This window comes from Phalacrocorax carbo, chromosome 24 (genome assembly GCF_963921805.1).
Source record: "Phalacrocorax carbo chromosome 24, bPhaCar2.1, whole genome shotgun sequence".
In the NCBI taxonomy this organism is placed as follows: domain Eukaryota; kingdom Metazoa; phylum Chordata; class Aves; order Suliformes; family Phalacrocoracidae; genus Phalacrocorax; species Phalacrocorax carbo.
The window spans coordinates 3,846,440-3,869,430 of NC_087536.1; the positions used below are offsets into that span (position 1 = coordinate 3,846,440).

General features: G+C 40.9%; 1 protein-coding gene across 5 annotated transcripts in view; it reads right to left on the minus strand.

The window, feature by feature from the left end:
• LRRTM4 (leucine rich repeat transmembrane neuronal 4) overlaps positions 1–21,402 on the minus strand; it is a 500,507-nt gene extending 479,105 nt beyond the window's left edge. For 3 of the 5 annotated variants that reach the window (XM_064472618.1, XM_064472621.1, XM_064472625.1), the window contains exons 1-2: positions 21,143–21,247; positions 18,417–18,510 (exon numbers count right to left, since the gene is read on the minus strand). The gene's annotated coding sequence lies outside the window, so the exon portion shown is untranslated. The other 2 variants (XM_064472620.1, XM_064472619.1) reach the window with 2 other exon arrangements.
• Positions 21,403–22,991: the final 1,589 nt, after the last annotated feature.

A 22,991-nucleotide genomic window follows, 5' to 3' on the forward strand; every position in this document is an offset into this window, starting at 1 on the left:
TGCAGTCAGCTGCCCTTTATGTTGTCCCCCTTGTGCAATCGTGCTGCCCAGGCTGCAGATCCAAATGCTGCTGCTGTTCCTCAGGCTCACGTAGCAACTGAGACAAGGCTTCTCCACGCCAGCCTGGTTTGCTCACAGGGGTCGGCCAGTCCAGCATTTTCTTACTGCCAACGTGAAAATTTCTATGCTGTGTTTTAACAAGAGCATCAGATAATCAAGAAAAACTTCCACAGAGCAGGAGGCGGAGGAACATATCCTAGAATTCTTGGAGCCTTCCCCCTGAAAATTTCCATGTGCTCTTGGCCATCGTAAAAGTATGCTGAGCGACGTGAGTGGAGTACTGAAGCAGTCCCACATTTAGAGCTATAGAGACTCTATCCGCATGAAAAATCCCATATGCAGCACCTAACGACTAAATACGAAGATATGCCTAGCTCATACCACTTTTTTTGCAGGTCCCTCTCTGTGGGGAATCAGGCTGTTTATTGATGGGATCACTGAGCCAATGAAATATTGCTAGCACGGCAGGTCAATGAACCTAAGACAGACAGAGTATCTGCCACAGCTAGAGCCAATCTGAATGTCAGAAGAGATCTGAATATAAGAACAGACCTCTGAGTGAACGTCACAGAAGCAAACAGCACTAGCATGCAACATGAGAGATGAGAGGCTTCTTGTGCCATCTAGAAGGTGGAACAAACACAAAGATATTCCTGTTGTTTAACTTCTGCTGATTTTAGTGAGAATTACATACACAAATACTTAAAATCCCTGCCTTAGTCCCTCTATACCTATTTTTACTTTACAGGTAGGAAATAATCACTCTTTCCTAAACCCTACAGGTATCATCTCTAATAAAGGAGTGTACTCCAGTACCACGGTAGCGATGAGAGCCAACCCTGAACACAAAACCACTGTGTTAGCTGGAGGGCACCTCATGCAAATTCATTCCTTGCTGCCAACAGTCTACAGCAGGCAGGCTCAGCTGTGCCGTAACTGTTCAGTTGAAACCTTCAAAATTCAGCAATGCCCCGCTCCCCTTGTCCTGCCATCATCCACTTCCCACTGGCCTACAGGACAGCATCCTCCCAGCTGGGCAAGCGTGCGCTGCAACGCTGGGTATCCAAAATGCCCTAAGGATCCACAGCAACTACAGGGCTGCTTGTTTGCCCTGCTAGGGTTGAGACCCTTCTCAGAAAGGGCTACTGGGGAAAGGAATCCATTACAGCATTTCTCTTCCCCCAACTGCAACACATTCAAGCTTCCTGGGATTTAGTTCTACCACTGTATCCTTCATCCCAGCTTGTTGGCTGCCAAGAAGAGCAGGAGATAATACAGATTATAGTTGATAGAAACAAAAGGTACAGCTGGAAGTCCTCCACAAACTGCTGACATTGGAAATGATCGTGAGCAATGAACAATACTACTGAACCACCATAACCTGCTTTTAAACCGCCTACTAGTGAATATATATACATGAAAGTGCTCACTCTTTCCTCCATTATCCACAAGCAGACTGACAAGCACATTCCCTACCCTGTGTCTGGATTTGGCACTCCATGGGATAGAAAACTGCCAAATTCTAAACTGTTCCGGTCACATTTAAATACAAATAGACCAGAAGCATGTTTCATGTGTTTCCTGAAACAGGACTGAGTTTGTTTCACATCGTCTCTGGACAAGAGTTCTGACGGTGGCATACATATCTCCCACATTTAGCTTCTGCTTTTTCAGAGCTGAAGAGTCAGCTGGGCCAAAAGCTGCCTTATCTGCCCACCTCCTCCTTCCTTCTCCCAGAGAAATGGGATGTTGAGATTTTCAAGCACATTCATCAACCACCAAGTAAGGTAGTAAATTTTAAAATATAACATAGGAGTCCTGATTTCCTGGTCTTTTTCTTTAACCACTAGATGACACTACTTCCTTATATACCAGCCCACTTTTCCAGGGTTTCCGAGCACTTCCACCTCTTGTTGGCTCCAGCTGGAGTTCTGGATGCTCAGGAGTTCTGGGTATCAATTCCTAACTTCAACACAGAAATTAAATTATTAAAGACTACAAGATAAACAGCTCAACTATGTTGCAAAGTTTTTCTTTCGTAGTTTTTCCTTCAACTTTGCCCTTGACTCTTCTCCTCCCAACCTAATCAGATTGTTCCATTTAGATGTTCTGTGCATTTACAGTTTTGTTGCAGTCTACTGAAAATCCCATAATTACCAAGGCATACCAAAGCAGATAAATAACTAAGGGCTAATATTAACTGAGCTTTCCAAACAGCTCTTTAAAAGCTCCTGGGTGCAAGGTTATTCTTATGAGTCAAGGCGCATCTGTTCAGGAGGGATTCACTTATGCTAGAAAGTTAAAGGTCCTTATACTGCAACAGGATGTGCCAGAGCACGTATTGATTGAATCATAGCAAGGCTCAGGGATCTTAATCTGGATTCTGTCAATGGGATGCCAAAACTATGACTTAGAATTACTGCTACTTCCTGTCTGTCCAATTTTAGTGATTACTCAATAGCACAAGTCAATGTTGCAGTATTGCAAGTGCCACATGATGCATGAAAAAGTACTTTATCAACTGCTTTTGTGTGGGTTTAATGATGAGGGTTGGACAGACTATTTTAGCTTCCCACATTAAAACAGAATTACGTATTTTATTTTACGCTTCAAGCCCTTTTTTTCTTTTCCTCAAGGGTTCTTTTTTTTTTTTTAATTGCTTCTGGAATGGCACACTGTCATTTAACCCTCTTGTTCAGTCTCATTTTCCACCTTCTCTATTTTCACACACAATTGAACTGACTTACAGCAAAATAGAATTTATTAAGCTGAAGACAATGTGGGTAATCAACATAACGCACTGTCTGCTAATCCCTGGTTACTCCATTTGTTTTTTACTGTTTATTCGACTTTTGGTCTAGATTGTTTAGAGCAAAGAATATGGATTTTTTTCACCAAGAAGGGTCATTCAATTGGAAAATATGTGCGATACTTTGTATGTTGCATGCGCAGCGCACCAGCACAGCGCTTGATAAAAGGACCAATCAATCAAATCAGTGCAAGGAGCTTTAATTCTCAAGACTCTGAATATTCCTCTTTTAACAGTCTGCACAAAAGAAGCAGCAGCACGAGGTGCTGCATAAATGTACCCAGCAAAAGCATGGTCAGAAGATTGCGGTTATTCCTTACAAGAAGCACGGACAAGTCCCAGCTGAGAGCCGGCTACCGTTGCATACGGATTTGTATGCGCACATTGGTAGAGTTCACCTGCGCTGCAGAGGGTTTGCAAATCAAGATCTCAATCCCACCAAGACCCCAAAACGTGATTTACCCTGCAGACTTTGAGTCATACCATCCACCCTTCCCACAACTTTGTTATCCCAAAGACCAGTAGCATAATATTCTGGGATGGATGGGACCTTTGTCATAAGGAACACTGTGTTAAAGATGATGAGTACTGACAACTACTCAACACACTACTATTGCTTTACTATTTCAACATTATGCTGCGTTAGCAACCGGTTTTCCCGCCTCTTTGAAATAGGCGCTGCATCAAGTGAAAACAATAACCCAAACAGTAGCAAGCAGGCCTATTTTCCAAGGCAGAAAGACACACACAAACAAACAAAACCATACAACAACATAAGAAAGGGTTAAGCATTCAGTGTCTCAGATGGTTTGCATCACATACAAGCAAAAATCACTGCAGGACAGCAAAATCTATCCTACAATGTAGCTTTGAGAAGCACAACCATAGCAAAACATGCAACACCAAACAAAATCCAACACACGTCCGATTTCCCCATGTCAAGGCATCTACTCTCATTTGAACAGGCAAACATCTAACCTGAATTACTGCTGATCTGTAGACACCCAGATATCGAATTACAAACAACAGATTCAGTCAACTGAATAATTGACAGAAAATTAAAACCAGCTCTTTTACACACATCTGATTGCAGTCTCTGACAGCGCAGATTCTGTAACGCAGGGTGGTCGGAGGGAGGAACATGCTATTATTCGTATGAGATGAACAAGCTAAATTGAAACATTTTACCAAATGTATCCTCATGGAGATATTTAGCCCTTTTTACTTTTTATTTAAAATAAATGGTATTTCTATGTGTATTTAATTTCACTTTGTTTCATTTTGAATTGACGTGCCATTATGCTTCAATTTGCTCCCCGTTCCAGAGCACTCATCATTTAAGGGAATCCAGAGTATTGTTAGTGTGAGAAAATAACTCCACAGACTATATGCTAAAGCAGAACAAGCATCCACCCTCTGCTCACACTAATGAGCTGAGGGAGAGCGTTTCCATTCTAGAGTCCTCATTTTAGACAGGGAAATATCAGAGTTAACAATGTCATTTCAATGCGCGTTCATTACCTAATGTTACCTTCTATATCCCAACAAGCCTCTGACTTCCCCCTATATCAGCTATGCATCTATCACAGGGAAGTAACGATTTTCCCATCTCGGAGGGTTCTTCAGCATTGGCAATGCACTTTGCTAGTGCAATGATGAGGGAAACAGAAATGCTCACATAAACCAGTCTGCTGAGTTCACGTAGTCGCACCACCTTTAAACTCATGGCATGACTTACTTCTGCAAGTCATCACCCGTTCAATGAAATACCACATACGGTAAAATGTTACCCAAACCTTGATTAAAAAAGGAAAATTGCATTGGAAACTTTGGTTTCTCACTGCTGAGATAGACAGAATAATTTCTAATAATTTTTGATTTGTACAATTTGTAATGCGTTTCCCAGGCTCTTGCGGTCTGTAAGCAACACCGTAGCTTCCTCTTCCTGTCCATCTCTGCTGCAACAGCAGCACCCTTGGGAGTCCCATGGAAAGTATTATGAGTTTGGAGACTACACGTGCCCCTTCTAAGCTCTGTCATATATGGAAGCTACTGAAAGATTTTTGAAAAACAGGAAAATTCTCCACTTTTTGCAGAACCTCCAGCAAAGCCAGCAGGGTTTGAGCATTCAGAACTCATTTTAAGTTTGTGGAATTAGACACCTGTGGCTACTGCTGGCCTTCGAAAAGCCTAGGCTGCCTCCAGAAGCGGAATAAATTACAACAACTTATCTCAACATTTTTTCAATAATCTTCATGACAGATAAAAGGTTTGAAGAGGAACATAACAGAGGACATGTTTTGCAAATTAAGTATTAGCTACGTATTTGTGAAGAAAATAAACAACTTGCAGAATTTTCTTCAGGTTTCAGCTCTCTATCAGCTAAATTGGATCTTGTCTGAGAGAGAGATAAAAATCAACAATTTCCCATCTTTAATCTATGATTTAATAAACCCATTTTTCTCAAAGGGATAAGCAAGCCTGATTGTGTTTCTGTAGTTCATCAGGTGCCGAGCTTTGGGTTTGGTTTTTTTTGGGGGGTGGGGTTTTATTTTGTTTGTTGTTGTTTTGTTGGGGAGGTTTTTTTTGGGGGGGAGAGGAGGAAGCATGGGGGTGTGTTTACTTAAATTCATAGCACCTTCTACTCTACCTTGAGCCAAAAGACAATATTTAATGACCTTGCCACCTATATAGGCATAACTGACAAAGAATATGCAGACCATAATCAAACACTGTTCAGTGTTCTGGCTTTTCTAGCAAAGGCATCAATGCAAAATTTTGTTTCATTTACCAGGAACATAAGAAGACTTAATTTCCTGCAAAATAAACAATCACATTTCTGCAGTTTAATCCAGTGAAAAAACATGAATGTTATCCTGTAGGGCAGAATTTATTCTGGCATGGGCCTGCATACCGTAAGCTTATAGTTGGAATCAAGTGATCAGATGCATTTCGCTGGCTCTGTCCACAGCGTGGTATTCACCCATTAAGCTCAAAGAGACTAAGTGGGAAACTTTGACCAATGCTTCCTTCTTCCGCATATCTTGTTTGAGTTCCCAAATATTGCCTTTACATTTTCTGTTCCATGCAGAAGTTCACAAAAATGGGTGAAATGCTCATTTCAAATGCTACTGCATACAGGTACGTGCATTCAGCAAATGTTCCTCCCCATGTAATTGATTTTTTTCTCTGGGGAGGAGAAAACAAAACAAAAAAAATCCATATACACCCACAAGTTTTCCTGTAAGAACACATTGTCTTTCCTATTATCCTGGTGATAAGATGATACAAAAGAGGTGATGTGAGGTTTAAGCAAACATGGACACACAAGTCAAGCCACATGCATTGGAATTTACACATATTTTCCCTTCGAAAAGGCTTATTTATTAAGATAATTCAGCCCAACTTTATTCTTCTCAGGAAAGATAATGCTATAAGAGAGTCATAATTGACTGCTTAGACATTATAAAGATTTAGGCAGAAGTTAACCGGTACAAATATCTTAGCTTTGGCCTGGGTATAATTATGCTATGAGTCAAACCACAAACCAGTTTATTCCTACAAAGAGTTATCCAGGAAGTCCCCTTTCGTGCCTCATCTCCTTCAGAAAACACTAAAATTTCGATGGCTCTCATCTGTTAGAAGTTTTCGTTATTTTCTACCCTTGCTGCACCATTCCTATCCAAAATCTCCTCAGTAGTTCAAGCTGCATACATTAGAACTCTTCACTTCTTCCCCAACCACATGACACTCATACAGTCCTAATGTTACTACAGGAACTTCAGAGAGATGAAAAACCTGAGAGAGCTGAGTATCCTCAATGCCTTTCAGGGGAAGAATGAGAAGTGCTTCCCGAGTTCCCCTCATGCCTGAGGAGCTAGGCTTTCCTCCATTTCTAGCAATTTTTTGAACAGCCTTTGGAATCCAGATAAACAATAATTTTAACCAGTATGTACTCACTGTATGAAATCTTTATTCAAGTAATTCCCACTTTGTGATCCTTGAAGCTATCTTCATATGCTCAACAAGTTTATTTTCTGTACTTCAGTCTCTTCTAGAGACCAAAATTATTAGTGTAAGGTACTGAGCGAAAATTCTCAAAGTGCATCCTCTGAAAACATAGAACAAGGGCCAGAAAAAATAAATACCAGAGGAGCTCCTATAACAACTAAATGATTTACTAGAAACATCGAGAGAGACTGTGGCAGAAGCAAAATGCACCCCTGTATCCAGACCTCACTGACATTTCAGTGCCCTGTCTGCGAGTCCCATCTTTCATCTCTCATAAATCCTATTCACACAGCTAAGGCAAGCTGCTAATGCACAGATCAAAGTTGAGAGAGTCTATATTTTGTTTCCAGTATGACTTCCAGCTCTCCCCTCCAGAATGCAAGTCAGGCTCCAACAGAACAAACTTCTGTTTTAGGGGAAAAAAAAAAAAAAACCAAACAAACAAAAAAACCCAAACCATATAACAAAAAAAAAAACAACAACAAAACTCAAACCAACCAAACACAACCCCACCACCATCTTTCGAGATAGTCATTTGTCCTCCCCGACTTACAGAGTAACCCACCTAGCTAATGGAGTATTTCCATCGGTCTTTATTACTTTGCTTGCTTAGCCTTCCTTTCTCTCTGCTAACCGTAGTTATCTCTATCTTTATACTACCCGATCCTGTCCAATTTGCTAGGTTTTGTGTTTACACCACAGGACACTGGGAACATCTGACTGGGAAACTCAGCATTTCCACCACTCAGAACACAACGTGCTGGGGAGCCTGCCCAAAGGCCACTAAACACTGCAACTTTCTTCTCAACATCTTTTGAGTCTTAGATCAGTGCTGCAGATTAGCCTCACAGGGTGCTAATATTCTCTCATACAGCATTTGCATACTTAGCAAGCTTTTGCTACCCTTTTCAAAGAAAGATGCGTTTTCAGCTGCCTTTCAGTTTGGCCTATTGGTGTGTCCTTCCCAACCTTATCTTAGAACGTCAGTACCTTCTCTAAATGCTTAATAAATGTGGTTTTCCAATAACAGAAAACTAGGTTGATTCTTCTATAGCTCCTGCAGTATGGATTTCTTGGAAAAACTCTTGTCATTTTTGACAAATACAATCTCTCTGCTTTGCTGTGTAATCCCACTATAGGCCTAGCAATCAAAAAACTAATAGGCCCTTCACAGATTATATCTGGACTGGAATTACTTCTTTATAGCCTATGAACATTTTTCATATTAAAACAGCGACGTCCACTTCCAAAAAAAACCTGCTTGTCATTTCGTGTGACTTTAAGCGCCTAATTTAAAGTACGATTGCATTTACCCTCCACACCTTAACATGCAGAGTGAGCAACAGAGCATTATTAATAAAGGTTCTGCTTCACTGAAAAAATGAACCCCAGGTTCAGGCCTCAAGCTAAGGACCTGACAGACTGATGGATATTCTTATAGCACTTCTCCTACTGCAAAATTATAATTTATGAGTTATTATGATTTATCCATATGGATTACAACAAAAGCTTAAGTGCCCTCAAGATATAGACAGGATGAATGGATAAGTAGATATGAGGAATTGGATGGATTAGTAGAGTAATAAAAGGATACAGGCAACCCCTTCAAAACCTTGGTTCTTCTCCCTATAGTCACAGATCTGTAGTTGCAAAAATTTGGATTTTATCACATTGCGTCACACACGATTGGCCCTTTTACAATTTCAAGCTATTAGCCAAAAGCTGAAGTATTTTGTTTTTATGCCTACGCTTAATGAAAACATGTCTGCTTTATTACTAAAGGCACATCGTGCATCATCACGCTATCTATTTCAAGTCATTGCATTGCTCTTAATATTTGGGAAGGGCGACTTACCTCTCTCATGTAATCTCGGGGTAAGTTTTAAATTGAGATCAGATAAGGAGCTCTCTGTTGGTCAGTTCTAAACTATGATGAAATTCTCCCATGAGAACTCCTCTTGCAATGAAAGACCATGACTATAATTTAAGGAATACCTGTATAGGAAGCCTGCATGGCTTCAGAGTTTTACTTGAGCAGTGAAGAATTTCAGTTCCCTTTGGGACTGATGTTAAAGATTTCACTAAATACCCTTCATGAAATGGGTTAATTTCTTCCATAGTTCAAGCTCAGACTCATTGCAACTGTTATGCCACATTGAATTCTGTTTTGGACAGATTTAGGGAATGGCTTCCCGTAGGTCACCCTGTAGTTCTGTGGAAGAGCTGGAAACCAAATCCAAACTCAGGCTACGGTTCACAGCACTAGCGATGAATTCATACAATCTCATATTTAAGACTTGGACACTATTAATATTCAACATAAAGCACAGTAAATTTGCCCATCTCCAAATGCAATTAATAATTTGCTTCACTACTCCATCCCTGGTGGAGTGTACTGCAACTCTTAAAACCATTTTACCATTTTGAACTATTTCTTTTCAAAGCAAAAAGTTTCATTTGATTTTTAGCAGCACACATGAATATGCAATCACATCAACAATCAGTTACACTTTTGTTCCTCGCAACCCAAGAGGATGCACATCAGAACAGCTCAAACGGACCCTAACAGAATTTGAACTGTCAAGTTTTTTTAATTGTACTCACTGTCTCAATCAACAGATTTCCATTTCTTCAAAAATGCTGGCTATATCATTTTAATATTAGAAATGAACTAAATTATTGATCCAAGTTTCATATACACACATGGATTTAACATTTACTTGGACCATCAGATTTTAAGGTTTAAAAAACCAATTCATTTTTTGTTGAATTCCAGTTTGAAAAAATAGAACACCTGCAAAAATCCACTAACTAATTTATGAGATATATTGAATATGTATTTCAACATTCTAACATTACACTGAGAAGTTCATTTATTATTGCCAAGGTCATAAAAGATGAGCAGATTCAATAACTTATATTGCCATCTATTACTTACAGTGGGGAGGATTCTGTATCACAATGGTGAAAAAGCATAATATTTCTTCTACCCAAGTCTCACCACTGACTTCAAGTGTATCGATAGGCCACTGTGCCACACAGACATAACTGATGGTGTTCAGGCACCAACTGTTGAATGGTCACATTACCATTTCCAGGAGCTAACAGGCTACGCTGCCTCAGGGGCATCTGTCAGGCAACCCAGGTAAAAGTACAACTGTGTTGCATCCAGCATCACAAGGCTAAAACGTCCATATCCTCACACTGCAAAAAGAAGTATCTCTAACACAGCTTCCAGCATAGTCATAGGTTAAGTAAAATGCACCAAGTCATGAGGAATTAAACCTTAGTCCTTTGAATTTCTTGCTAGCATCCCACACTCCATCTATATTTTTTATTTGCTACACAAACTCCTGGCAGGGGAACAACAAGAAGCTTACGAATTACTTAAAACCTATTTCAAGAGTTTGAATTAGAACTTGGAAAGACACTCACAGACCACTGTGCTACCACTGCAAGTTCCTACTGATCAGGAGATCCTTCGCAATGCTGTGCACGTAAACCCATACCTCACCGTTGGTGTGAAACAGCTTGTCTTTCAATGCACTTAAGCTCTACGCCGTGATCTCCCTTAAGGTGCAAATAACCATGCAGGAAGTTATAAAATAAACAATTGTATCAGTTTCTCACTCCTGGTAAATCACATTTATGTCAATATTCAGGAGGGGTGGAAAATTTCAGCATCAACATTATAGTTTCACCTCAGCATCAGAGGCTTATACACTGAAGCACTAGTAAAAAGAAGCAGAAATTTATAATTCATTAGAAAACTTTGTTACTTACTGAAGAGGAGGAGATTAAAACATAAATTGTATTTTTATCCATCTTGAAGTCCAGCAAACCTGAACTGAAGGCAAGCGGAGGGAAGACTGAGTTTAAGGAGAGGCAAAAATGCCTGGCCCCGAAGATTTCTGAAAGAAATGGGTTTCTCCAAATGCTCTAGACAGACAGACATAGGATCAGGGAGTCATTTGCTGGCTCTGCCATTAACCCTGTGAGTGGCCAGGGCGAACTGATTTCACCTGAAACAGAGATAGGCCAGAAAAAAAATAATACCTTAAATAGTCAAGACATCCAAAGGATACTATTAACTCCACGAACATGGCACAGAGATTAGGAAGTCTTTCAGAGAACAGTGTTTTCTCACGTGCCAAAAAATTCTTAGGACAATGATGTACTTATCTGGGTGGCAAATGTCAGGCATTTACATAATACAAAGTAAGAAATAAATGAACAATGAAGCAATTAACAGGCAGGGATAGCTCAAAGTATACAGTTTAGCAGCTGAAATTCTGAACAATTTTTTTCCAGCTGGGCTGTTTACTGCAATTACTTCTACATACAACATCATCTTTCTAATAATTAACAACACCGTATGATTATTTCCGAGCTCTTATTGTAATCAAATTCTGATTAACTGAAGACTTTACTGATGTGCATGCTTTTCCCCTTTTTCTTCAATCTAAACACACTCAGGCAAGCAGCTAAACAGAAAGGAAGAGACACCTTGTAGCAGTACATCTTTGCAGATGTCTGCAATAATTTATGGTCTCAATCTTCCTTCCCTAGGTGTCAAACAGCACCTACCACCACCTGAAAATAATTATCATTCCTCACCATTAACATGGTTGAGATGATTAGCATATACAGCACCCCTTCTGACTGGCGATTCACAAAGAAGCACAGATGTTGCCTTTACAGGGAATACATTTCACATACTACTACAGTTCAAGAGAAAGGACTTCCCGTGGCTAAAAAAGGCAGTTGTAAATGGCTACTGCCAGAATAAAGAGACAAGGGGGAAACTTATGAACTCCCAGAGCTTAAAAGCTTTACTATATTTCCATAAACAGTCTAACTTCCCAAAATATGCCTCTAAGCATATTACCATGCAACTTCAAATTCAGGTGCTGCATACAGAATCTCAGGCAAAACAGTTTAGGAGTTCTGTTCATTACTCCATGCATGGTATCTTTGGAAAGTTGCATTCAACTGAAGTGTTTGAAAGAGCAGTAACCGCCATGCTCACACGTTCCTGGGTTTGATAGAGTTGCTCCTATGCATTTCAAACTGCTTTCCAAACTCTCAACATGGAGCATTTGCAGCAGCTGTTAAACCTAAGAGGGCCCTTCTGGCCACAAATACAGCTGCAACCAACCCAAAATATGGTGCATTTTCTCACAGAAAGATCCTGCGGTGGTGGTTGGGTCTCCGAGTGTTTTCCCCCCTCTCTTATTTTAGGTAAAACATTTTATTACAAGACTTCCTGGCCAAAGCAGTATCAAAGATGCTGCCTGAAACACTTAAGATGTTTTAATTTTCCTGGGGAGGTAACTGTTCCATGGTCCATGAACAGCCTAGAAATAACTTCATTTTTAAAACTCTAGTTGAAGTGCCAAACAGGCTGCTCACTTAGCCTTTGTGTTATAAAGCTCTGTTCGATCTCATCGGTCAATATAGTGAAAAACCACTATAGAGCTTGAAATAGTAGCTATACTTGGTGCACTCTTTCTTTTGATGCCCCAAACCAGCTCTTCTCATCTACCCTTCAATAGCCAAGGTTTTATCTGCAGCCTGCTGTCACACTACACACCCTCATTTCTGAAAATCTGTACCTTTAATGGAACTGCAATGTGCCAAAACCATCTGCACTGCTGAGCAGTACGGTAAGCGTTAGGAATATAAAATAAACCCTCATAAAAATCCCCTTTTGCTGTTAAAACTGTATTCCTTAACTGTGTTGCTCTACTGCCATTTGAGTTCTCTTAATCTTTGCATAAGACACTAGCTGGTTTAAAACCAATATAGTACTTCAGCTTCAGACCATGCCCGGCACTACTAGAAACTAGATTATAAGTGACTTGGACCAAATAACGCAAGTTCAATTGTTATCATTTTGTTTAGGAAGAATATATTGTATTTTTTTCTTCCTGACGCATTAAAAGTATAGGAAGAAAAAAAATAAATGTGCATAATGCATAAAGCCAAAATATTAAAAAGAAAAGGCTCTTAGAAGCCCTGATTTACTTAAGGTGTCATAAATGTCACAGGCCAAGGATGACTTCTTTAAAGTTCTTTCACACTGGAAGATCCTGACTACAAAATCTGAAGAGACAAGCTGCCCAACTTGGCTACAAAGCTGCATTTGCCTTGGACAAATACAGACCAGTAAGAGATGCACATCCACTCAAAAGAGTCCAGAGCAAAGAGGCAATAACACACATACGGCCAGAGTGGGAAGAGAGAACTGTTTGGGTTTTGTTCCATAGGCTGTAAAGGAGAAGGCTGGATTTTAGCTCTAGGAAATGGACTGCAAATTAGACAGAAAGGGAACAGATGATAGGTAAGACAATCCTCTTATCTCCACTGATAAAGAACAGGTGCTATCACTAGCCTTTTTCCTTTTCTCCGGCACAAGCAGCTTCATTTCCCCTCCCTCCCAGCATTAGACTGATCTAAAATTCAAGAAAAGCCTGACAAAATAAGACAACTCTCTCTCGCTGCTAGCTAGGATATTGCATTTCCTACTTAACATAGAGGTATGCAAATAGTTTTACCACCAAAAAAAAAAGTCATCCTACACAGTTTGACTGACCTCCAAGAGACCTCTTCCATGACATCTCATCTCTCAAAAAAAAAAAAATTTTGTGTACAACGATGCAGGTTTCTTATGAAAGAGATAAGGCATCCAATTATAACAGAAATTGCATGGCAGTCTCATGCTTAGTCTTCTCAGAATCCCTTGAAAAACACTCAGCCATGAAATAATCATCGTGTAATTTATTATCTTGTACCTGCAAATTATTCAGCATATTACAGGCAATATAAATATAAAAATAGCCAATGGATACAGTATTTATTAGCAAAGCACAAAGCAACTAAAGAAACCAATTTCATTTTTTCCACTGAATAAATATGAAAATAAAGCCAAGTTATTTGACTTGATCAACATTGTGAAGTAGAGCCCTAGCATGGGTTGCAAGTAGAAATCAGAGTTCTGAGTCTCAGTCAGTCCCACGCTCACTGGACACAGGCAAGACAAAATGGTACTGTAGGGACAGTGCCTGTATGCTGTAAATAGGGAATTTCTCTTCATATTGAAGAGAACCAAACCATGTATATAAGAAGCCATTTCCCTTGAGAGGTCACACTTTGATGAAAAACAGTTCTTAAAAAAAAGACACACTGACGAAACATTTTCAGTCAACATGAATGCACCTACAAATACATACAACATGCACTCCACATCAGCCTTCATCAGTACTGCTACTACAAGTAATAAAGCTTTTTTTTTTCTTTCCCTGATTCGTATAACCTCCTCCTCTCAGAAACAGCTCTGGGACTACACAGTCGAATCCCCCAACGACTTATAAGTGTATGTATTCTGTTCCTTTCACAACTCATAATTCATTTTTGGAGACATAATTGAGAATATCTATCAAACCCACAAGCATTTGCTGACCTGGGAAAAAAATGTCTTCCTGGGACTCTGAAGTAATACACTGCACTAAGACTTCAGGCATCGCTATAAGCTTCCCTGTTTCTGGGTCAAAAACCATGAAGTTCAAACTATATATAATGAAAACCATAAGCCATACAGTTTATTAGTTAAAAGAAATCACACTTGAATTCAGGGCTCCATCGGGAATGTACAACCAAATTACACAGCAAACAAAGGTAGGAGAAAAAATCAACATATTTATATAGGTGTTTTAAAGAGGTGTCAGCCCAGCTAGGGAAGAGAAAAGGGTGGTGGCCACCCTTGCAAGCTGTGTTTGCAGGACAGCAAGCCTGAACCACGCAAGTTCTGCTTCCAGGGAACCACCATGTAAATGGAGACTCAATTTTCTTCACCAGCCCAACAAATTTCAGCAACCTTTAGGCAGTCTGAGGTGATCGCAGAGTGGTTTATTGGGCCTGGGTACTGAAGGAGCGCGGGGTTTTTTCCCCCCTCAGTCCCACACAAAGCCCACATGTCAATGCGCTGCCCCAGGCATCACGTCATATAATCCCCCGAACCCGAACTAGTTCCTCTAAAAAGCAGTTCAGGCTCTATTTACCTTTTGCATAAAAGGATTGATTACATGTATTCAAAACTAATCAACTTCACTTTCACTGACTCTACCCAAAACATTCCTTACTCTGACCTTCAATTAGTACTGCACCACTAACAAACATAAATGCAAACAGAGAAGGCACTTAGATAACCTAGTTCTCACTCAAATCAAGGAAAGGAGCTTAAAAAGGAAATCTCAGCCTGAGCCTCTTTGTTCCTTAGTTCTTCACTCCTGAAAAGGATAATAGAACTTCCCCAACTCACAGGGGTGTTGTCAGAGTAAGTACTTTAAAGATTAAGAGTTGCTCAGACAGTACAGTAATGGAGGACAATAACTCAGATAGTATTTCATTTATTCAAAGCCCTAAAAAAAGTGCATAGCTTCAGAAATCCTGCAATAAGCACCTAAAATGCTACAGTATCCTTAAATCATTCTAAATTTATATTAAAAAGAAGGGGTTGGTGGCTGAGTGTAGAACAGCTTTATTCTTAGGAAAAAAAAGTGGTACTTTTATCATCCTCTTTTTTTATTCTCCCACTTTTATCCCTGTGTTCATTTCCACTTTACATTGTAGTAGAAGTCAAGTGTCACTCAAAGCTTTGTGAATGCATGTTTGTTCAGTAAACAAGTTAAATGGGTTTGCATAACTCTTACTAAAATAAGATTCAGCCTTTACTGAAGGGCTACACATTGCCCATTCCTTTCTGCAGATACATATCAAAAATAGTGAGGGTAAATACACACAGACCACAAAAAGTTTCCAAATATGAATCTTACCACAAAGAGGAGAGCAGCCAAATTGTACCAGGGTATGTGAGGAGAATGGTACAGCATAGAATCACTCAAAAGGTACAATATATTTTCATGACAATTTTGGATGTACTAAATGCAAGGACAAAGAGAATTATGATGTGAATGTTTTAGGACTAATATATCAGAAAACATTTTGAACACCCATACCCTACTACTGATTTAAATGAACTGGTTATGAAATGAGAAACCAAATAAGGTCAGTAAAATTAGCTCAGAAGTCTTAAATAAAATCATATGCAAAAGTGTTGGGCAGTGGCCTAATTCTGCTTCTATTGAAAAAGTTAATCAAAGAATGTTATGTTTTATTTTGGTTTCACTTACTTAGGGGATTATATTTTAACAGTTTTTGCTTTGCACAAACGCTTGCAGAATTACACAAAAAAAAAACCATGCCTAAAACTGACACCTTCTAGCACATTCTGTCAGGCATTCAATGACTAAACACAATTTACCTCCACCCCTTGCCAGCATCCCCTCCCCAAAAAAAACCACCATGAAACTTTAAAGGCATGCGAAGAGCTGCTTAGCAGACAGTATTTTGAATGTATTTAACCTGTATTTAACCACATGGCACATTATCTGCATCATCCATTATTCACATTATCCTATAAAACACCCAGAATGGACTTGCCCACCTCTACATTCTCAGTCCATAATACTGCAGGCGTGCAAAACTTACACACCAAGCCAACCGGGGGTGGGGGGTGGGGGGGTGAGAACATCCCCCCACAAAAAAATCCCAACACCGAAAACAACCAAAAACAAAACACAAACACACCACACTTTTTTTTGTTTTTAAAGACTCCAGAGGCACCAACATTACGCATAGGCTGGGGCTGAACAAGAGAACAACACATTGAAGCTACATTTACACTTCTGATCTGATCCACCGCTGCCCTAAGCTCAGTCACCTGCTGAATTCCTCCCTGACCAAAAGGAGAGCAGTCAGGAAGGATGCCATCATATATCCCAGCCTTCAGTCTGCTAGCCTGTCTTTCATTGAATGGCAACTTCCTGAAGAAGAATGGGAAATGCCTAGGGAATGAACCACCTGAGTTTACCTGTGCTCTGGAGTCTGTCAAAATAACCTCAGTTACTGGTGCTTGTAGGCATGACACGTGTACTTAGAGCAAAGCAAATGTACCAACAGCGTTGCACTATCTTAAAAAACTGCTGCACGCATGCGTACATTTACTGCATGAATGGTGTTTGACACAAGTGCCATCCCAACCGGCTAACTGCCAAAACGCAGAGTTTCAAGGCTGCCTATTGCCCTGGCTTTCATTTAGGGATTTGGCTCAAGTGAAGACTGTTCCTGCGTTAGCAGGGGACAAATAGCTTTCTGACAGCTTGTGTATAAATATTCCTAGCTTAAAGGCAGCTCTTTGAAGTTCATAATCTCTTCTCTCTTTCTTACTGTTTTTCAAGAAGAGAACACATGTGTAAATGCTTTATCATGGTGACTGTGTCTTGGCATTGTCTTTGATACTATCATGGTATGTGTTGTAAAGATAATAAAAATTCTAGCTGCTGGGAACCTGAACAAGTCCCTGCATGCTTTTTTTTACTTCTCTGCTGTTTATACCATCAGATTTTTGCAAACTGTTTACACGGAACATTATTAGTGTCACAGTTTCTGTTAACATTGCAGCAAGGGGTATTTCTTCCCCAGCATTCCCATGGAGAAATGCTTTGCAGCCCAAAAGTGAAGTAGCGGTGTTCTTCCTTCTCTTTTCTACCCTTATTTAAATCAGCAATGCTCTTCATAGTGCAAATGGGCTGAAGGTTCTCGATGGGCCTACTTGTAGAGTAGGGCACAAGCCTGGAAGAGTGAAAACTCTGTCTCTTACACCTCAGTTACCATGACCGTGTCAGAAGGTTGGGATACTTGTACGAGGGACATCATGCATATACTTAAGTCTCATTTACTGCATCTGCACTGTACTAAATGGAATTATAGACATAATCATACACTGCATCTAAAATAACTGTAGCTAAGCAGAACTACCTCTGCTCCCGCTCACTCTTCCTTATGCTAGGGATAAGCACATAAAAAATTCTGCATGAATGCCAATTAAGAGCTCATTTACACAAAATGATTGAGTATAGTAATAATTAATAACTGACCAATTTTAATAATAATTACCTATGATTACTGCTGCTCAGAAAATAGTATTCCAAGTACCTCTGGGGAAAAACACTGCACATCAACACACTTGTCACAACCTATTAAAACTCATGTCAAGAATTCTTACTGGACTACAAACAAAATAAAAATTCCTTTCTGAAAAGTTCATTGCTCCCAAGATTTTGCCAATATTCAAAGAGTTTTTGTCTACAGCTGACCGTTTTAAGCGGCAACAAAAGCATGACACAAACCTACCTTTGCACAACTTCCAAAACCAGAGCCTTAAAAAGTTCAGGCTTCCAAATACTTTTTTCCCCTTGTAAAAGGGGAGACAATATTTCACCAGCTTTACGTTTGTACTTACTGTATGTAGCATGGTATTTAAATATATAAATTTTGTTGATAGATTGTTACTTCAATTAGTTGACAGGCTGATTTTCTATAATTACAATAGTTTGTCACTAGGTTGTTTTCTCTAATTTGTCGCCTCAATTATATAAATTAAATTGATTTACAGGAGTGTGTTTATACAACTTACCTTCAATGAAGAATTTGCAAACAGAGCTCTCAGTAGGCTCTTCAGCTCTTTGACCGCATAGTACATTTTCCACTGAAAAGCATCCCCTCTCAGTCTGTGGGAGGCAGAAGAACACCGAGGATAACCTAAAGCAAATACTGCTTCTGCAAAGTTTTGCCTTCTTCAATGCTTGGCATTTTGCCTAGCCTCCGTTTTGGAACGCACGGCCCCTGCTTTAAAAAAAAAAAGGTAAAGTAAGAGCAATTACCAGTTTTGTCTACAGCTAAGGGAAGAGGCATGGAAGTGAAGATATTTACATTTTATTTTCAGTTCTGCCACCAACTTGTCATGAGCCCCTGGGGGACTCATTTAGCCTTTTGGCATCTCAGTTAACTCAAGTGGAACGTAATTAATTCAAATATCTAATTACACATTCACTTTCTTCAGGGGACCACAAAGTGACTCCCAAATTATTATTATTATCAATAGTTCCAAATACCAGAAGTTACAGCAATGCTGTTACGCTGCTCAAGGCCATAATTTTAAAATGCTTTGCTACATAGATAATCTAAAACAGAAGGCATGTTGGCTCAGGTGCTAAAATGCAAAAGCCACCTAGGGCCTGGTCCTCTCCTGTGATGCACCTTCTGTCAACACCTACTGCAGGACAAAATGAGCATGAATTGTTACCACTGCCAAAACAGAGCATCCTGCGCCAACGCCGCTCTAAGAGAAGCGAGCGAACTAGAGACAAGTCAGGACAATCAAGATCTCAGGGGCAGCACTGAAATGCATCTAGATATGGTAATTGTTTACTTAAAATCTAAGCCAGAGAGATCTCTCTTATTTCCAAACCCTTAGAATATAACCCCAAAAGTAAGTATAAAAGAACACCTTAGGATTGTCCCAATTTTCCCTGTTCTACTTCCATATTTTCATACCACACAACATAATATCACATATTATTATTATTAGAACAATGGAAACTTTCATATTCAGGTTTTTAAAAAGTCTTTAGGCTCATAGAAAATAGCTTTCTGTTTGTCACAAATAAGATTTGTCAGCCAGGAAAGTGCTTAGGAACCCTAAGCAAACAAACAAAAAGAAACAGAACCAAACCCAGCTTCTTTCAAGCTTAATCCGTGCCATGCAATGAAAAGTGACCCAAAAGTAATTTAGAATTGAGAATGGCTTTCTGTCAAACGTGAGGTCAAATCCTATAATCTGTAGCATTAATAACCTTGCATAGGCCTTTTTGGTAAAAGTCAAAAGAAAGTCAAAAGAAAATGAAAAAGGATTTGCACAGAACTTCTTTCTTAAAAAGGATGCTGTTCTCATTCACAGTGGCGTAACTCTGGAGCCTTTCACTTCAGTGAGACTCAACTCAGACTAACACAGTTATGTAGGCAAAAGTAATATGAAAAACAGAACTGCCTACCTTAAAACCTCAACCTTTAGCTCAACATGTTCTACCTTTTGTCTCATCAGGTTACTTAATAGTTTTGATTACAGTAGAAAGAAATTTAAGTGATTTGATTGATACCTTAAAACTGAAATACTACCTCAGGAACGGAGTCATCAGACAGACCCACATAACCTCCAAGACATGGCTTCGATTTTATTATGCTCAGCACACATTACCTGCCTAGAATAGCTCGCTAATTGTCATGTTGCCCACTCGCATGTCATTTGGATGCCTGCCCCAGGGCATAGGTGCTGAGAAGGAAGATTTTCACTTACAGCATGTGGAATAAAGCAGTGACTGTTGGCTCATTAGCAATCAGCACCGGGGCACATGTGCCATTGCCACACGCCGCTTCACCCTTTGGTGCATCCTTTCGCCTTGGATATCAGACAGGCTCCATCAAGTGTTTTCATTACTCTCTGGTTTTGCTTTTCAAGCTTCAAAACAGACACCTGGCCAACCAATTGCTGTACTTCCTCTGGTAATCCGCCTAACCTCTTGCCTGGATTACATCATTTTATCTCCCAGTATGTTATTAAGAATAGTATAACGAAGTCTGGATTTCCTCCTCCCCACTGTTCTTCCCTTAAACAGCAAAACAGTATTGTAAAAACCCCCTCCTCTTGCCCAAACACACTTCCCCCCCCCGTTTACTTTAACGTGATTTCTCCTGTTTGTTTCTGCAAGTTATGGCCACTTTTAACTACTCCGCTGGTTTGCACGGGCTGTAATGAGAAAGGGCTGAATGCCATGTCAGTAAAATGCCATTGCTTTTAGTTACGGCCTGGCTTGACAAAACACAGCGAGGACTTCTCCTGAGACACGAACATTTTGCAGTTTATGAGTATTTAGGTTCTTCATAGCATAGACGAATAAAATTTTTAAAGAGTTGAGCGCCTTAAGAACCCGCACATCCCCCTGAGACTTGTTCAGGAGCTTTTGAAAACTTTATCTTTACACCTGCAAACAGTAAAGCCTCACTGGGGTGTTTAGCACCACGGTTTTTTTCCATTTTTGGATCTAAGCCTAGTGTCACAGGCAAAAACTGTCTCAAACCAGGGAATTTCACTTAATTTACTGCCAATTAGCGTAAACTTTTAATTACTGGCTGTGGTACTGAGAAATAAAGACAACCAAGAAGCAAGCGCTTCGAGAAAGGCCCTCAGCTTCACTCCCAGCACCTCACCCCGAGTGCCCCCCTCCGGCATCTCCTCCTGGGCCTCTGCTTCTGCCTCCTCCTCGCCTCCAGCGTCGCCCCGTGTCCCCCCTCACCCATCCGCACCTCTCTCCGCTGAGCCGCCATGTGCGGTGCCTCCATTTCGCGCGGTGCTGGCCCGCCTGCGGCCTGCTCAGGCCTCCCCCACGCAGGCCACCCCCGCAGCCCGCCCCCCTGCTAATCCCGGCCGGGTCGGGGGGCAACGAGGGGCAACGCTCTGGGTTCCGGCTTTAGGAAATACCATTTGCAGGTTTCCCCTCTCCTGTTCAGGTGCTGCCACCAACTGTCCCGCAGAGGTCGAAGCAAAAGCCGCCGAAGGCCCCGCACGGCGCAGCAGCTCCTCAGCACGACAGCCAGGCTTTCTGCAGGAGCAGAAAGCAGCGACTCCTCACAGAAAAGAGATTTACCCTCACCAAATACAAACCACACAGCCAAGCGAAGCCAGGGCAGCCCAAGGCATCAGCCTTTACCGCAGGGAAGAGGCCTGCCTCCCACACAGCTGCCCTGGGAGCCCCTTTCACAGGCACTACAACCAGCTCCAGCTGCAGGGCTTCCCAATTTTTTAGTCTGGTAACTTAACCCTTTATCCATTCTTCAAATGAACAAGGCTCATTCACACATGAGATGCACACGCTGTCAGGCATTATATCTAGCAGTGGGTGCAGAAATCTCACCGCAGGTGGTCTGACACACCAAAGCAACAGATACACAGCAGAGCTGCTCCGGCCCTATATTGGTAAATCTCATCAAAACTTACCCAACATTATTTCTTCTCCCCTTCCCAACTCATCAATGTGTTGGAAAACAGTCAGGGGTTCCTTAATTAGGGATTTGTCTTGAGACACGCTGTTTCTGTACACCGCACACTGAAGTGTGCATCTGAATTACGGAGACAAACGTGTTCTGTGCCAGCTTCTGCTGGAGACAACAGCTTTCTTACAAAAGCCTGTGTTGTGTACCCACACTTTGCTGATGGCTGGAGAAACCCACTTCATTCATATAACCAGGAAAATAATACAAAAACAACAGAGTAAGGTGTTCACAAGCCAACGCTGGCTCCTTGAGGTGAGGGTGACCTGCGGGCACCACAGTCTGGCAAAGAGAGCAACGGCATGGAAAGTGTTATTCCCACACAGTCAGCAGGGGAGAGAAAGAAAACAGCCAAAAATCACCTCTGTGAGGGGGCTCCTGAAAAAGAACGGAGTCCTGTGCACAAAGGGTGCTCCGGGGCGGTGCTGCAGCTGCAGAGCGCTGGTGCTGAAGGAAACAAGACATCACCAAGGGGGGGATTTTACAGAGACGAAGGCTGGTTTTGGTTAAAAGCAAAACCTTTGGTTTTCTTTGAGACTAAAGCATCCTTGACGGCAGGGCCGGAAATTAATGCTTTTGGTGTAACACTGGCTTAAACGTAGTTGGCACTTGTGAGAGATGGGCACCTATTCTGTGGTCATGGCTAGTGGTCCAACCTGCTCATGCTGCTGCAAGCCCAGGGCTGTCTGGTTTATATTTGGTTGAGCTAAATCTCTTTGCTATAGGTAGAAATAACTTTATTGTTTGAATTAGGTGGCTGGACTCCCTGGATATCCTCCTCGCTCAGTAAGACTAGCTCTGTCATTAGGATTTCACAGTAGGTACTACCTGAGGTGCTCTAAGCATCTGTCAGAGATCAGAGTCCTCTCTCAACTACCAAGGGAACCGCAGCAGCCCAGCTTCTTGAGTCAAGTGTTTATGTTCAGTATGAAACTTAGCCAGGGTGAGTCTCTCACTTCCGATATCCTTTAAACTTGAAAGAGATGAACGTATCTACAGCTTGGCTGCAACGCAGATTTGAGCTGCAGTTCCATGGCAGCTTAAGAGGATCCATTTCATCCAGCTAACCTGGCACAAAACTAACACAACCAAAAAAGTAAGCTTT